The sequence below is a fragment of the Schistocerca gregaria genome, chromosome 2, assembly GCF_023897955.1.
Source record: "Schistocerca gregaria isolate iqSchGreg1 chromosome 2, iqSchGreg1.2, whole genome shotgun sequence".
Taxonomy (NCBI): Eukaryota; Metazoa; Arthropoda; class Insecta; order Orthoptera; family Acrididae; genus Schistocerca; species Schistocerca gregaria.
In genome coordinates, this window is record NC_064921.1 from 845,434,770 (window position 1) to 845,449,489 (window position 14,720).

Here is a 14,720-nt window from a genome sequence, read left to right on the forward strand (position 1 = left end):
CAAAGCTCTTTTAAATTCCGATTCTAATCCTGAATCCCCTTTCTCTTCTAAATCGACTCCTGTTTCTTCTTCTATCACATCAGACAAATCTTCACCCTCAATAGAGCCTTTCAGTGTATTCTTTCCAACTATCTGCTTTCTCCTCTGCATTTAACAGTGGAATCCCCGTTCCACTCTTAATGTTACAACCGTTGCTTTTAATGTCACCAATGGTTGTTTTGACTTTCCTGTATGCTGAGTCTGTCCTTCCGACACTCATATCTTTTTCGATGTCTTCACATTTTTCCTGCAGCCACTTCGTCTTAGCTTCCCTGCACTTCCTATTTATTTCATTCCTCAGCGACTTGTATTTCTGTATCCCTGATTTTCCCGGAACATGTTTGTACTTCCTCCTTCCATCAATGTTTTCCGTCCCAACTTCTGTGATGGCCCTTTTTAGAGACGTCCATTCCTCTTCAACTGTGTTGCCTACTGCGCTATTCCTTATTGCTGTATCTATAGCGTTAGAGAACTTCAAACTTATCTCGTCATTCCTTAGTTCTTCCGTATCCCACTTCTTAGCGTATTGATTCTTCCTGAGTAATGTCTTGAACTTCAGCCTACCCTTCATCACTACTATATTGTGATCTGAGTCTATATCTGCTCCTGGGTACGCCTTACAATCCAGTATCTGATTTCGGAATCTCTGTCTGACCATGATGTAATCTAATTGAATTCTTCCCGTATCTCCCGGCCTTTTCCAAATATGCCTCCTCCTCTTGTGATTCTTGAACAGGGTATTCGCTATTACTAGCTGAAATTTGTTACTGAACTCAATTAGTGTTTCTCCTCTTTCATTCCTTGTCCCAAGACCATCTTCTCCTGTAACCTTTTCTTCTACTCCTTCCCCTACAACTGCATTCCAGTCGCCCATGACTATTAGATTTTCGTCCCCCCTTACATTCTGCATTACCCTTTCAATATCCTCATACACTTTCTCTATCTGTTCATCTTCAGCTTGCGACTATCGTTGTCGGTGTTGGCCTGCTGTCGATTCTGATTAGAACAACTCGGTCACTGAACTGTTCACAATAACACACCCTCTGCCCTACCTTCCTATTCATAACGAATCCTACACCTGTTATACCATTTTCTGCTGCTGTTGATATTACCCGATACTCATCTGACCAGAAATCCTTGTCTTCCTTCCACTTCACTTCACTGATCCCTACTATATCTAGATTGAGCCTTTGCATTTCCCTTTTCAGATTTTCTAGTTTCCCTACCACGTGCAAGATTCTGACATTCCACACCCCGACTCGTAGAACGTTATCCTTTCGTTGATTATTCAATTTTTTCCCATGGTAACCTCCCCCTTCGCAGTCCCCTCCCGGAGACCCGAATGGGGGCCTATTCCGGAATCTTTTGTCAATGGAGAGATCATCATGACACTTTTGCAATTACAGGCCACATGTCCTGTGGATACACGTTATGTGTCTTTAATGCAGTGGTTTCCATTGCCTTCTGCATCCTCATGTTGTTGATCATTGCTGATTCTTCCGCCTTTAGGGGCAATTTCCCACCGCTAGGACAAAAGAGTGCCCTGAACCTCTATCCGCTCCTCCGCCCTCTTTGACAAGGCCGTTGGCAGAATGAGGCTGACTTCTTATGCCGGAAGTCTTCGGCCGCCAATGCTGACTGTTTATCAAAATTTAGGCAGTGGTGGGGATCGAACCCAGGACCGAAGACATTTAGACTGTGAATCAAAGACGCTACACCCCCTTTTTTTTAATCTCATTTTGTTTTTTACTGTTCGTTTCAATTGTTCGTGGCGGACGTCACCTGACGCCCTCTGTTTTTTTATTACAGAGGGCAGCTAACCCTCTGACCGAACACGCTGAGCTACCGTGCCGGCATCCCTTGACCACGGGTCTCTGACGAGTATACTGAGCGATACTTACTGACATCTTGTGGTGTCCCCCTTTTTACGGAGAGGCCTGACAGTGGCATATTTTCACCCGTCTGTGACGCAGAACATCAGTTGTAATTGCTCAACATTGTTTTAATATCTTATTAAAAATGTCATCTACTCCAACAGAACATTTATTTTTCAAAGATTTAATAATTTTACTTATTTCAGAAGACGTTGTTAGGTGAAAGTTAATCTGACTTTTTTTTTTTTCAAAAGAGGGTCTTGCATGTACTGCCTGCCTTTTTCTTTGAACTGTTCTCACCAATTTTTTCTCCTACACCTAAGAAATGGTTGTTAAATACGTTAGATACTTGTGTTAGCTTCGGGAGTTTCAGTACTGAACAGTAGGAAGCTTACTTTCTGCACGTACTAATAGGCCGTAACAGGAACGGCACGTAGCAGGCACAGAGGTACAACAAGTTAACTGTGAGTGTCTTCTTTGTAGAAATAGAGGGTCCTTAAGATTTGAAAGTGTACAGACGATTTTGGATTCGTGCCACCGTCCATCGCAGTTTCCCTCCTCCTTGTTTGTGTCGGTGCTGACTCCCTCAGTAGTCGCCTCAACACAAATCACTTGCTGTCTGGTAAGAAGCACTCTGCTACGAACCATTTAGTCTGAAAGTGGGCGAGGCTTTAAAAAGTATCGTAACGCACCGGTGAAAATAGCCACAGTACAGTCATCCAGGATTTGGAGTGAGTTCACTCAGCCACATGCAATAAATGTTGTACATAACTTCATACCTTCGTCAAACTTTTTATTGCTACCACCTCCTCACCAAAAAAAGATGAAAGGAAGAAAGTTTATCGCTTACTATATTTTTGCTGAGCATGCAGTAAAACTGCCACTTCAGGCATGACGTTTTAATTTATTACTCTTTCACTTCAAATTCCATTCGGAAGACATTTCGCAGATACTGTCCATATATATCTCTAAATGTAGCTGTAAAATTATATCACTGAACGACCCATTTTTCAGGAGATACGTAACTATAAAATTATATCATTGAACGACCCATTTTTCAGGAGATACGACGTCATAAGTAGTGAGGTGCAAATAAAATATTTCACACGTTAATGCATTTGTGAAATAATCAGAAGATTGAAGCTGTTTCATAAAGGGAGATCCCATTCATTAAAGAAGTGGCGGTTTGCCGGTTCCTTAGTGTCAGAAAAGAAGCGCGGTGAGGCTAGGAAACTGTTACATCCAGTAGAGGCGGGATTAAAAAGGAGGTGATGTTGAAGCATAGCTCAGGAACGCCTGCAGCAACTCCAATAAAATTTGCTTTGTACGTGATTTATTATTGGTGTAAAAATATTGTGGGAGTCGTATTACCCACTTCCACAGAAAGTTGGGGAGTGAAGAGATGGATAGACAGAAAGAGGGGAAAGGAGATGGGCAGAGAGATGGGGTGGTGCAGACGGACAAATAGAAGGGAGGAGCAGACAGACGAGCGAGAGCGGAAGGGGGAGATGGACCAGAGAGAGAGGAAGGAGGAGGTGGACTGATTGTAGACTAAAACTCTGCCCGAAGATGCCTTGAAGGCCCAACGGTACCGACCGGCCGCCGCCTCATTCTCAGCCCGCACGTTTCACTGGATGCCGATATGGAGGGGCATGTGGTCAGCACACCGCTCTCCCGACTGTATGTCACTTTAGGAGCCAGGGGCCGCTACTTCTTAATCAAGTATCCCCTCAGTTTGCCTCACAAAAGCTGAGTGCACCCCGCTTGCCAACAGCGCTCGGCGAAGCGGATGGTCACCCGTCCAAGTTCTAGGCCAGCCCGACAGCGCATAACTTTGGTGATCTCATGGGAACAGATGTTACCACTGCGGCAAGGCCGTTGGCTGTAGACTAGAATGAATAAATAAATAGCGAACAATGTCGGGTTACTCCGGTGATAAATAATATTAATTTTACTTCTAAGAAATCCTTTTTGAAAGTATTTGCCTTTCTTGGAAGTCGAATGTGGACGATAGAAGAGAATGGAAGCTCCCAAAATGTGGTGTTACAGAAGAATGCTTAGGTCTATATGGAGGGCAGAATAAGTAATGAAGGGTTACTGAATCGTGTTTCGGAGAAAAGAGAATACAAATAATAAGGGGGCTTTGCCGAATAAGGAGCATAAAGGCCAGCTTGAGTAAGAGGAAGCGTTAGTTAATGGGGCACATGCTGAGGCATTAAGGAATAGTCAACTTATCAACTGAAGACATGAAGTCTGTATACGAGTCCACGATCATTTTATTTGTATCACTTTTATTTTCACAAGTCTGTCTTGATCACATAGATTTCTTTACACTTTATGACCGGTTTCGGCTGAGCTCAACCACAGGAAAACAAGGAAGTCATGCAGAGAAGCCACGACATATTCGCCATCGATACTGCACTCTAATATAATATCGAATGTCAATTTTCTGTTTCTAATTAAGGGTAGGGGCCATGAACCATGAACCTTGCCGTTGGTGGGGAGGCTTGCGTGCCTCAGCGATACAGATGGCCGTACCGTAGGTGCAACCACAACGGAAGGGTATCTGTTGAGAGGCCAGACAAACGTGTGGTTCCTGAAGAGGGGCAGCAGCCTTTTCAGTAGTTGCAGGGGCAACAGTCTGGATGATTGACTGATCTGGCCTTGCAACATTAATCAAAACGGCCTTGCTGTGCTGGTACTGCGAACGGCTGAAAGCAAGGGGAAACTACAGCCGTAATTTTTCCCGAGGACATGAAGCTTTACTTTACTGTATTAAGGGTCACTAATTTATTAAATGCATTATGATTTCATCCACTGTTAACTGATCTTAGAATAGAAGATTTTGTGTTTTTTTTAAATACTTTTTATGTTGTATGTTACCTAACCAGGCTAAGGGCTGTATTGTATATTATTTGCACTTTTTATGGATTTCAAGTATGAGTCTAATTTCACATATAGTATATCAGTAAATGTTTTTAACGACAGACGCTCGTTCAGCCAAGGGGGAATTTTTTTTGCCTAAAGACAGTGCATACCGCATTTTAATTTTTGTATTGGCGACAATGGTTTACAATATACTCTTGCTAAAGTGCCCTCTGCTTTCATTAGGTTTTTGTATAAATACTGACGCAAACTGAATATTAGCACTCATATGTTTAATTTGACGATGATTTATATCAGAATATTTTAACGGTATGCATGGCTGCCATAAAGGGCTATAAATGTTTTATATTTCATGCATCACTAAGACTTGTATAGATTTAATCTTCACTAATTGAACCTCGTCGCGTACACAGTTTTTATATTTACAACAGATCTGAGGATGGCGATAAGTTGAAACCGCTCATAAAGGGTAAAGAAATCTATATGATCAAGACGGACTTGTAAAAATAAAAGTGATAATAAATTGGTTGTGGTGGTAAGTGTATGTAGTGTGTTGGGAGCGGACATGGGGGTAACAAGTGCATGGCGAGACCAGGGTTATGACAGAGAAAGCAAGGACGTGAAGTAGCTCGCGATTTTTTATCGTTCTGAGTCTCACTAACAGGAAAGATTAGCCGGTGCCTAAAAAGGCAACAACCAGTACGGTCTTCAGGGCTACAGCAAACATTCGACAACTGATGAGGACTCTGAAAGAGGGTATACACCTCAGAATGCCAGAAATATACAGAATACCCTGTGGGTGTGAACAGTTTTATTTCCTACAGATTGTGCACACTATTAAACAGCGTCATATATAACACGAGAGATGTTTCGGCCTACGGTATTGTGAGAAATCAGAGGTAGAAGGACATTCTATGGAAAAGGATTGCATTCGATGAGACATCTGTTATGAAACGAACAAATGGTTTCTGGGATAGCATTACAAAAGAAACGATAGAGACAAAAATCCGTGACTACTTCCTCAGTAAAGAAGGAGGCCTGCATATAAGCACGGCTTGGGGCCTGACTGTCGGAAGGCTGAAGCAGGCGCGGGGTGCGCGAAAAGAAAACACTGACATACCTGTATGACGCTGGGTTGAGCACAGTGACGTCAGAGAAGACCATACGTCGCGGTAGCAGCGAGCACACTACAGCCGCCAATGACTGAAGAGCACTCGCCTTATAGCTCATGGACATTTAATCACTTGACGCGCCTGGAAGCTCGTGAAAATTTTATTCGATAAACAATGTTAGCAACACTTTATTATTGACAGTGTAACGCATTTTATTATTTGACAGCTATGTCTAGGATGAGTTTTATAATATGTGACGTCACAGATTTTCATACCGCTGTGTAAGGTGTAATACATGACGGTAATGTAACTGATGATGATTTGAAAACTGAAAGAGGCTGTGAATAATTATTTAGCAACAACGCTCGGCGGAGAAATTAAAAAGTTTTTTCTTTAAGTCATCTTTGTCCGTATGAGATACCGATTTGTCACTAGCGACCTTACTCGTCATAGTAAACTTCAAGAATCAACTGAATGATTCTGGAGAATGCAGAATTGAGCTTGATATCACTAACAGGTGTCAGTCAGGTCGACACCAAACGTCTGTCGCAACCGGAGCACCGAAGCAGTCTGTGCTATTCGCTGACATCCAGGAGAACATTCATAAATGGTAAGTAATAAGTAACACCTGACCTACGGAGAAGAGGCAAGGCATAACTGTGAGCGTCTGTCGTGTAGAGGTCCCGTGGAGAAGTCGATAAAACGTTAATTCGTCGTGACAAGTGTCCCGGGTTCGAGAGTTTTTGTCACTGCTTCTTGACTGCAGGATTCTGGGTTTGATTCCCGGCGGAAAGAAAAATAATAAAAAATGGTAGCGCCCTTGAAATAATTTAAAAAAAGTTTTTGTTATGTAGTAAGTGTGAAACGGTTATATGGGGCATTATGTTGCTGATATATAAAAGAGCTATTCGGAGTTTATAGCAGTGTTCTAATGGCGGTCCGCATTCGCTTCATATATCTGAAACTAGCAGACCAGTAGAGTACATTTGTAATTTCGCAGAATAAACATAAACATTCGGAACAGAAGAATAAAGAAACAATAGCATCACGGCTGGGGAAGTATTAATAGTAATAATAATAATAAGAAGAAGAAGAAGAAGAAGAAGAAGAAGAGGAAGAACGGACTGCTGCAAGGCAGCACCGCCGTATATCAGATGTTCGTGTTGCGACTCGAGTCCCGTATTGTTGCGCACACGAACAACGGTATGTGAAATTGCTCTCCAGTCCACACGTTACTAATGCTGCTGCAGCTGACATTAGTGTTTTGCTACATGAAACTGTGGAACGTCACTGGAAATGAGCGTTTGGCGTCATTGGTCGGGAGGCCTCTTGCGGGGCGGGTCCGGTCGCCTTGGTGCGAAGCCACACTGCGCGACCTGCTCGCCGGATGTGGATGAAATGATGATGAAGACAACACAACACCCAGTCCCTGAGCGGAGAAAATCTCCGACCCAGACAGGAATCGAATCCGGGCCCATAGGAGGGCAATCCGTCACGCTGACTACTCAGCTATCTGAGCGGACTTCACAGAGCAGACTTAGCGTCCTAGATATCGTCGCCAAAAGGGTCCTAAACTGATAGAATGAAGAAATGGCACGAAAGGAGAAAAGGTAGTATTTACTCAAGAACTAACCGACTTTCCAAGGGACCTCTACACGACAGCCGCTCATAATTATGAGTTGCCTGTGCTCCGCAATTGAGGTGTTTCGTATTACGTACAGTTTACGACCTTTCCTCGGAAGGCAGCGCATAGCAGAAACTGATTGACAATTTTGATAGACAACGTTTTTTACCGACCTCACTCACAGCTGGAGGTTTGGCTGTGACTGATACCATGCTCAGTTCTGTATTCTCCAAAATCGTTCAACTTATTCTTGATATTTATTATGAAGAGTGACGCCGAATCGGTAGCTTATATGGACAGAGATGATTTAAACCACTAAACTTTACAATTCAAGCGCCAAGAGTTGCTTCTAACTAATTATTGACAGCCGGTTACAGTCTTCAGATCGTTTACCATACCTTACACAGCAGTAATAAATCCACGACGTCAAACAGCATAAAACTCATTTACGTCACTGTTGTCAAGTAATAAAATACATTACATTGTCAACTTTTATTATTAATAACGTAACATATTTAATTTTCAATTCCATTTCTTTTATTTTATTTCAAACACTGTTTATGTAATAAAACTTTCACGAGCTTCCAGCCGCGAGCTATAAACCGCGTGCTCCTCAGACACTGTCATTGGTGACGGTCTTGAGCTCGCTGCTACCGTCATTATATATCCGCACTGTCTTCTCTAACGCCGCTGGTGCTCGCTCAAGCGACATCCAATGAAGCTCAAGAGAAACTCGTGAAGGCATGCGTATTCAAGTGCAGATATACGTGAAGAGGCAGAATATGGCGCTACTGTATGCAGCGCCTACATAAGACAAGTGTCTGGCGCATTGTTAGATCGGTTACTGCTGCTACAATCGCAGGTTATCAAGATTTATGTGAGTTTGAACTTAGTGTTGTAGTCGGTGCACGAGCGTTTGGACATAGCATCTCCGAGGTGGCGATGAAGCGGGGATTTACCCGTATGACCTTTTCACGAGTGTACTGTGAATATCAGGAATCTGGTAAAACATAAAACCTCCGACGTCGCTGCGGCCGGGAAAAGATCCTGCAAGAACGGGACCAACGAGACGGGAGAGAATCTTTCAACGTGATAGAAATGCAACCCACCCGCAAATCGATGCAGATTTCAATGCTGGGCCATCAACAAGTGTCAGTGTGCGAACCATTCAATGAAACATCATCGATATGAGCTTTCGGAGCTGAAGGCCCACTCGTCCACCCTTGATGACAGCACGACACAAGGCTTTACGCCTCCCCTGGGTCCAACATTGGACTGTTGATAACTGGAAACATATTGCCTGGCCGGACGAGTCTCGTTTCAAATTGTATCGAGCGGATGGACGTGTACGCGTATGGAGACAACCCATGGATCCTGCATGTTAGCGGTGGACTGTTCAAGTGTTCAAGCTGGTGAAGGCTCTGTAATGGTGTGGGCGTGTGCAGTTGGAGTAATATGGGATCCCTGATACGTGTAGATACGATTCTGGCAGGTGACTCGCACGTAATCATTCCTTCTGATCACCTGCCTCCAGTCATGTCCATTGTGTATTTCCACGAACTTGGGCAATTTCAGCAGGATAATGTGACACCCCACACGTCCAGAGTTGCTACAGGGTGGCTCCACGAACACTTTTCTGAGTTTAAACGCTTCCGCTGGCCACCAGATTCCCCAGACATGAACATTACTGGACATATTTGGGATATCTTGCAATGTGCTGTTCAGAAGAGATCTCCACCCCCTCTTACACTTACGGATTTATGGACAGCCTTGCAGAATTCATGGTGTCAGTCCCCTCCAGCACTACTTCAGAAATTAGGCGAGTCCATGCTATGTCGTGTTGCGGCACATTTGCGTGCTCGCGAGGACCATGCACTATATTAGGCAGGTGTAACAGTTTCTTTGGCTCTTCAGTGTATAAGCTAATGCTTTCGATTCGCTCCCACCACGCCCGCTTCAACCACTCCGATGGCAACGTCACAAGTGGTGCTTAGCTGCATGCCCCTCTTTATTGAGTATGTTGTCAGGAATTTTTATCTCCATCGTTTCTTTTGTAACGCTATCCCAGAAACACTAGCTTGTTTCATAACAGGGGTCTCTTCGAAAGCAATCCGTACTCCATAACATGTTCTGCTACCACTAATTTCTCAGGATATCGTATTCAGAACTACCTCTCGAGCTCTATATGACACTGTTTAGTAGTGTGCACAATTTGTGGGAGATAAAACTGTTCACACGACAGGGTATTTCGTATGTTCATGGCGTTCTAAGTAGTTCATCGTGTTCCACATGTCTCGTGAGTAGTTGAATGTTTGCTGCAGCGCTGAAGGCTGAATCGATTTTATGCCTCTTTAGGGGCCAGATAAAAAAAATGGCTCTGAGCACTATGGGACTCAACATCTGAGGTCATTAGTTCCCTAGAACTTAGAACTACTTAAACCTAACTAACCTAAGGACATCACACACATCCATGCCCGAGGCAGGATTCGAACCTGCGACCGTAGCAGTCACGGGGTTCCGGACTGAAGTGCTTAGAACCGCACGGCCACCGCGGCCGGCTAGGGGCCAGATAATCTTTCCTGTTAGTGAGCCTCAGAACGGCAAAAACCACAGTTACCACTACAACCAAGATGACTATTTCTTGTATCCTCAAGATGTACCCCATCCCACTGATGTCTTTTTCTTTACTCAGTTTGGCCATTATCATTGAACATAGGCTTGAAGCTAAGAAACAGCCAAAGTCAATCCAAACGTTTGCACAAAGCACGATATCTACAATAAAAAAATCTGTGAAACAGAAGTACATATTACAGTGCATGTGATGGAAACCTTCCAACAGCATCTCCAGGATGTTCAATGTGTTCACGATGTAGACATAAAACTGTGGAAAAGATAATGGCAAGATAGTTAATTTCCCAAGCTCTGACGCAAATGACGGCTGGGTCTCGTGCTAGACGCGTAAAAACAATATTGTAAGCCGCAAAGTCAAACTTTTTGTTACAATGGAAAGGTACCAGAACAGAAACGACATGCATAAAACGTTAGAGGACTGGAAAAAAGTAGCTCGTACATTCGTAACAGCTTACACAGATGCAAATATCTACAACGCCGACGAAAACTGAATTCAACAAGAAGATGACTGTGGACCGCATCCTTGCAGCTAGAGGTTCTACAGATATTGTAGGGCCTGTACAATCTTTTCACGTGCTAACCCATACGTACAGTGCTCTGTTGTTCTGAGAGTCGTCAGGTGCGTTTGGTGTTTCGGCAGATATTTGCTATTTCGTTTTTATAGTGTGTTGCTGTTGTCATCCAACGCTCATCAGGTCCCTCATGTAGCGCCTATTGACGGTAGCAAGTGTCTGTTGTAAGCGTAGTGTTCATCTGTTCAACTAATATTTGTTATAGCCAGAAGAGGAATACCCCATGTAAATACTAGCACTGTTATCTGTTACACTTACAATTTTGTTGCTATTCTAAAAATGTCTTTATTTCCGTCACTGCCTCATCATCACACAAGTTAAATAGTAACCAGCAAAGATGTGCCGAAACACCAGAGAAAACGGACCTAACGTCTCTCACGAGGGTCACCTTGTATACCTCGTAAGTAATACCAGTCGAGATCGCAGCAGTGATGACTTGAAAACTAAATCTGCACATCCGAAGAAAACTTTCTTCCACAAACTGATGTTGTTCGTGTCGAACATAGTCATGCATTTGAGGCAGAAATTCCCTGGTACAGAACGTCTGGTGCGCGTCAATACAGGGTGTTTATAAATGAATATTGGGGTTGTAACGCTTTATGATATGTATTACATTAAACTTACAGTTATAAATGATATATCAAATGAAAGAGCAACTCAAACAGTTTTACCAAGAAACTTATAAATGTTCAATGTGAGCACCATTTGTCACACGGCTCACATCAAGTTTAAAGCCAAAGTTCTGGATAGGCCGCAATGAGCCCAATAACAGGCCCTGCTTCGCAAGGCCTCCACTTTCACCCGACCTAACGCCATGCGATTTTTTCCTTTGCGGCTTCATCAAGGATCGTGTGTACGTGCTTCCGCTACCAGCAGACCACCCTGTATTAAGAAACCGGATTGAAGCAGCTGTTGCTACAATCACTGAAGGCACACTTATCAACGTTTGGGAAGAACTCTTCTATAGACTTGATGTGTGCCGGGTGACAAATGGGGCTCACATTCAGCACTTATAATCTTCTCGGTAAAACTGTTTAAGTTCCTCTTTCATTTTACATATCATTTATAACTGCAAGTTTAATCTAATAAATTGGCAACAGTAGAGAAATGCAAGAATAAATTCATTTATAAACACCCTGTATTTGTAAGTGTAGATAGCGGAAGAGTAGAAAATGCAAGTATCTGTAATTTTGAGTCAATAAAGATTAAAATTAGATGAAACAGTTAAGCACTAAATGGAGAAGGTAATAGAATGAAAGGGAGAAGAATAAAACCACAGGCTCCCTTTAGCGAACATCGAAAAGGAGATGAAGTTCGTCTCACATGACATCATATTGGATTCCTTTTCTGCATATATGAAGCACCTCTTTCTAATGCTGTTCATATACTCATTCCACTCCGAGACTTTTACAATCGACTGTAACTCTATCACAAGGTAGATTTTCAATTTAAATAAAGATTTAGCCGGCATTTCATGAGATAATTCTACTGCATATTTTACACTTTTCTTCATTTTTTGACTTCGAGGTAGGAGATTTTAATTTGTAGTAGAGTGAGAGCGACATCTTATGAAGTGCATGATCAACCGGCAACATTTATTTGAATATTTGATTATCACGTTTTGGCTGTTCGTTGAGTAGCTTCTATTTTCGACTATTTTACAGACAACGGTATTTTTAGATTATATATACTGAAACGACTATTCCTGTTTAGTACTTGTTATTTCTAAACCATACAGTTTTAATTATTTTAACTACACACATCCAGAAACAGTTAAGCATACGACCAGGTGTAATCAACGTAGAGCGCCCTACAAACACAACAACAACAACAGCAGCAACAACAAGGAGATGGGGGAATATCTTAATCAGAGGAAGGAACATAATAATTTGAAATCGGAGATATCCATGAAAAATTAATTTCTCACGGGAAACAGGAGTACCTGGTAAAGTATCGCCAGGTAAATCTTGAAACATTATTGATTACAATTTGCGTATAGCGAGAAAAGGAGTTAGGAGAAAGAATAAGAAATCGGTATTGTTCTGGAAGCAAATGGGATTTGGTATTAGAGTCTCACACACGGTTGGAAGACTAGGGATCGAGCAAGTGGAAGAGACTGTTGAGATTCCTTCGCAAATTTGTAAAGTCATCAGCAGAAGTGGCAATCAAACGGTTATTCAAGTTAGTTTTTACAACCTATCAGATTCGAGACATCCCTTCGGAATACCAGAAGAACATCATTGCAAAGTTGGCAACAGTAGAGAAATGCAAGAACTATGGCACAGGCAGCTTATCTAATCATGTGCCCAAGATGGCGAAGGATTAAAATACCGAAGAATGGAAAATAATACTGAAGATCTGTTATATGGTCATTATTAAGAGCTTAGGAAAGGAAAAGGGGTCATAATGGCAGTTTCGACATTGCGCTAGATGATAGAGACAAGGATTAAGAAAAACTTTACATTATGTTTAAATTTTCGGAAAAGCATTTGTAAATTACATTAAAAGATGGTTAATACACAATATGTAAGAGAAACAAGAGTAAAAGTAAAAATGGAAGTCCAAGAGTGAGGTGCTTCGAGAAGAAATGACAAATGGAGTGGTTTTGTACAGAATCGTTGAGGAAGTGAACATATGCAAACACTGACTGGAAAAAGGGACAAGATGATATGACGTTCGTTAAGGCATCAGAGAAAATCTTCCACTGCACTAGAAGAGGGCTACCCATGGCGTGCCAAACTTGACATGGGGGCTGGGGGGAGGGGGGAGTTACGGGCCAAGGCTCGGCATTGCTCGTCCCTTTCCAGAAGTATTCGGTACAGCGGGTATCATTTCATTTAGTACTGCTGTGTGGCACTTGGTAGTACGCTTCACAAGCTGCTCGGGCCACGCGGTGGATTTCTAACCAGAGGAGCCTCAGGTTCGATTCCCGGACAGGTTGGAGATTTTTCTCCACTCGAGGACTGGGTGTCGTGTTGCCCTTACTTTCGTGTCGTCATAAATGACATTACTGTTGACAGGGTTGGTGGGAATGTGTCTAAAGCCAATAAATTGATTTTATATATACTGCTTATAATTCCGGAACATTCGTAATTTATCGGCAATGGTGTGTTGGAATGAATCGCGGTTGGCATCCCTGCATCCGGCTGTGTTTAAGGTGTAACTGCCGGAAGTTTCATTGTTGTATGTCTGTTAGTTATTGTTCAATGCTGTATTAAGTAGAACGTTGTGTTGCACAGTTTGCGAATTTCGAGCTGGCAGAGCTGGAGGAGCAACGTGTGTGCATTAAATGTTGCGTGAAACTCAAGAAAACCTTTACAGAGACACGCCAAATGATGCAAGAGGCCTACGGTCATGAGTGCGTAAGCGGTACTCCGTGTTACGAATGGTTCACACGGTTTGGCTCTGAGCACTATGGGACTTAACTGCTGAGGTCATCAGTCCCCTAGAACTTAGAACTACTTAAACCTAACTAACCTAAGGACATCACACACATCCATGCCCGAAGCAGGATTCGAACCTGCGACCGTAGCAGTCGCGCGGTTCCGGACTGAGCGCCTAGAACCGGTTCACACGGTTTAAAAGTGGCCCTACCGAAGTTAAAAGTGACCTTCGTTCAGGACGCCCTTCGACGTCCAGCAACGACGTTCATGTGAGGGGCGTGCTTGCCAGTTGAAGACTGACTGTCCGAGAGATTTCAAAAGAATGTAACATTTCAGTTGGATCATGTAAGTGAATCCTGACACAGCGCCTTGGAATACATCGCGTTGCCGCTAAGTTTGTCCTATGGCTCAAGACCACAGACACCTTGGCCTCGCATTCTGTGAAGAGCTTTCGGATCGCGCAAATAAGAACTAGATGTTACTTAAAGGAATCACATCGCTCCTGTGAACTTTTTTTGTTTCCGAAGTTGAAAACCCCGTTGAAAGAACGAAAATTTGCAACTGCAGCCAAGATGAAAGAACATTCGCAGACAGCGCTT